Consider the following 3769-nt stretch of genomic DNA (forward strand, 5'->3'; position numbering starts at 1 on the left):
TCATCTGCAGGGCCTCCTTGTCTATGGACCTACCTCACTCTCCACATCTGCCAGCTCCCCAGCGGTCTCATGTAGCATCTGGACAAATTGCCCCTGTTGTTGGCTAATTGCTACAAAAGCTGAGGGTTCCTCTAGCCCAGAGCTGAATGAAGAGATAAGCATGGATTTTTAACCCCCCTGCTGACATTCCACAGCAAAAACCAACTTCATAGAGTAAAAGGCTATAAATGAGCAACGAACATTTCTCAGCCAAGTATTTTTTTGTTTGCTCGCTTACATTGGCAGAGATTGCATGATCTTTAGTGGGTAACATTTTATTCATACACTGTAACATAGATTCTGACCAAACTTTTGTGTAGAAGTTATGGCTGTAAGCACTGGGGAGGCAGCAGTGAAAAAAAACAAAAAAACAAAACAAACAAAAAACCACAACTCCTATCTTTCTCTTATGCTTACATTTGAGTTGGGAAAAAGAAAATTTAAATTATGGAAAAATTTCTTTGATGTTTAAAATATGTGTGTGTGTATATATATATGTGTGTGTATATATATATATGTATATATATATATAATTTACACCTACATGTACATATACATACCTTTATTAACACATTTATTAAACATTGACACTTTGGACTTTAGGAAACAAGTTTTAACGTCATTGGTTAGATAGGTATTAGAAAAATATGAAACATTTACACAATAGTTAATTAGGAAACTAGCTTTTACTATAACACAAGGTAGATAAAGCCATCTTAAAATTGTTAAGCATTGCATGCTTTTCTGCCATGGGAAAAACTTATTAAAGCAAAATTAATTATTAATAACAATATATTGTTTGAAATAAAATACAGAGGGTTTCTTAAGGTTTTTAAACAAGGACACTGTTCATACACTAAAAAGCAGTAGTCTGAGTTAAGGTCAGAGTATCTCCTGATTAGTGAATTTAATGAATATTATTTGGGTGAGTTTATATCTCAAGTGTTGAGTGCACAGAAGGCTTTTTGCTCTATTTTTTAAATTAAGTCAGTTTCAATTCAGTTCTCAGAAAAGTGAGGATAGATAAATTACTGACATCTTGATAAGTCAGGAATAATGCCTAAAGTATAACTTGCACATTTTATCTATAGGCTTCATCAGTTCTTAATTTGCAACTGTAAACGTTGACCCTATTTTACTCCATAGAAAATTGTGTTCAAATGGATCTACTCTAAGGGCATGAAATAATGTTTATAATATAAATAGGAGATGAATTTTACTCATCTCAGCCTTCTCTTTAAGTGTGTTCAAATTTAAATCAGGATAGCTCAGGATTAAATGAATAACAAAGCAAAAAAATGCAGTTTTTCCCTCTCCACAAAGGGCCTGAGCTCAGCCCGCACACCACGGAAATACTTTGATTACCTGCAGACCTTTGCCAGATAAGGCAAGAGTCCAGGGCACTAGCTCCTTATCTCACTCCAGCTTATTCTAAGGATGTAAAATTTGGTGCAGATTCCCGACTCATAATGCTTCAAAGTGTATACCTTTTATCCCATGCTACAGCTGTTTCTGTGAGCCAAAGGTAAAATAATGAGCTATTATTGAAGAGAGCTGGGGAAGTCCCCAAACAGCAAAAGATGGTGTGACCATCGCAAAATCCATTGACTTAAAGGCTAAATATAAAAAATATTGGTGCTAAACTTGTTTGAGATGTTGCCAGTAATGCAAATGAAGAGGCTGGGGCTGGCATGACTACAGCTGGTGTACTGACACGCTGGGTTGCCAAGGAAAGCTTCTGGAAGGTTAGCAAAGATGCCAATCTAGGGTAAATAAAGAGAGGTGTGACGTTATCTCTTGATGTGGTAATTGCTGAATTTAAGAAGCAGTCTAAACTTGTGATGACCCCGGAAGAAATTGCTCAGGTTCCAATGATTCCTGAAAACGGAGACAAAGAAATTGATAACATCATTTCTGATGCATGAAGAAGGCTAGAAGAAAGGGTGTTACCAGATTAAAGGATGAGAAAGTACTAAATGGTGGAGTAGAGATTATTGGAGGCATGAGGTTATATTTCTCCATACTTTATGAATACATCAAAAGATCAGAAATGTGAATTCGAAGATGCCTATGTTCTGTTGAGTGAATAGAACATTTCTAGAATCCAGTAAATTGTATCTGCGTCTGAAATGGCCAATGCTCACCAGAAGCCCTTGGTCATAATCACTAAAGATATTGATAGAGAAGGTCTAAGTACATCAGTTCTGAATAGGCTAAAAGTTGGTCTCCAGAGTGTAATGGTCAAAGCTCTTGGTTTGGGTGACAGTAGAACCAGATTAAAGACATGGCTACTGCTACTGGTAGTACTATGTTTGGAGAAGGATTGACTAAATCTTAAAGATATTAAGCCTCAGGACTGAGGAAAAGTTGGAGAAGTCATTGTTATCAAAGATGATGCTATGCTCGTGAAAGGAAAAGGTGGGAAGGCTCAAATTGAAAGCTGTATTCAATAAATCATTAAGCAGTTAGATATCACAACTAGTATATATGAAAAGGAAAAACGAAATGACCATCTGGCAAAATTCTCAGATGGAGTGTCTATGCTGAAAGTTGGTGGGACAGATGGTGTTGAAATGAATGAAAAGAAAGTTACAGATGTCCTTAATGCTATGAGCTGCTGTTGAAGAAGGCATAGTTCTAGGAGGGTTTTGTTCTCCGCTCTGGTACATTCCAGCCTCTGGTACACTCCAGTCCGAGGCTGTCAATAACTCCAGCTAATGAAGATCAAAAATCAATATAGAAATTACTAAAATAACACTCAAAATCCCTGCAATGACCATTGCTAAGAAGATAGGTGTTGAAGGATCATTGATAACTGAGAAAATTATTCAACGTTCTTCAGAAGTTAGTTATGACACCATGTTTGGAGATGATGTGAATATGATGGAAAAATGAATCATGGATCCAACTGTGGTTGAAAAAACTGTTTTAGTGGATGCTGCTGGAGTGCCACTCTGTTAACTATAGCAGAAATTGTCGTCACAGAAATTCTCAAAGGGAAGGATCCTGGAGTAGGTGGAATGGGTGGAATAGCAGGTGGCATGTTCTAATTCCTGGAGTAGTTCATTGCTGCTATTAGTGAACTAAAAGAGAAAGCTCAAGGCAGTGCCCCTCACCAATAACTTCAGGGAAGTCAATTGAAGAAAATGACTGAAGAAAAGGCTGGCTGATGTTGAAGAAAATCTCTATAGCCATGAGTTACTGATTTCAGTTGACAGTCAATAATGGTTTACTGCTGTCATCTTCCATGCTGAAAAATAATTTATTTTGCATTTTTAATAAAAAGACATTTATACATTCCTAATAACTGAGTGCAAAAGCCATGTTCCAATGTACCCCTTTCAATTGAAATTGCTGAGGCATTTTTACTACACTTAAATCTTCTGTTAAAATCAGGATTTTAACACTTGCCATCACATGAGAAGTTAAGAAACAGCCTTTCTGTGGAGAATAACAGTTGTGTGCAAGGTAGAGAAATATTCAATTATGTGACAATACTTGGGTAATAAAAATTTGTTTCCAGTTAAAAAAATTTTAACTTGATTTGTGAAGAAAATCATATTTTATTTTTGGCATAACCATAAATATTTCCTCAATAAATGTGAATTTTATTGGTAAATGGAAAGGGTATTCTTGTTGCTTAAAATTGTGTATAACATGGAAATACAATATATTTTGGTAGGTTAAAAATCTGGGAAATTATTTCTGTGAATGGTAATTGATTTTAGCA

The 3769-nt window shown here is 35.8% G+C and overlaps 1 pseudogene; it reads left to right on the forward strand.

Moving 5' to 3' along the window:
- Positions 1-1337: 1337 nt before the first annotated feature.
- LOC112863787 (60 kDa heat shock protein, mitochondrial pseudogene) lies at positions 1338-3089 on the forward strand (annotated as a pseudogene).
- The last annotated feature ends 680 nt before the right edge of the window (positions 3090-3769 follow it).

This window comes from Puma concolor, chromosome B4, assembly GCF_028749965.1.
Source record: "Puma concolor isolate L17-30 chromosome B4, mPumCon1.1.hap2, whole genome shotgun sequence".
NCBI lineage: Eukaryota > Metazoa > Chordata > Mammalia > Carnivora > Felidae > Puma > Puma concolor.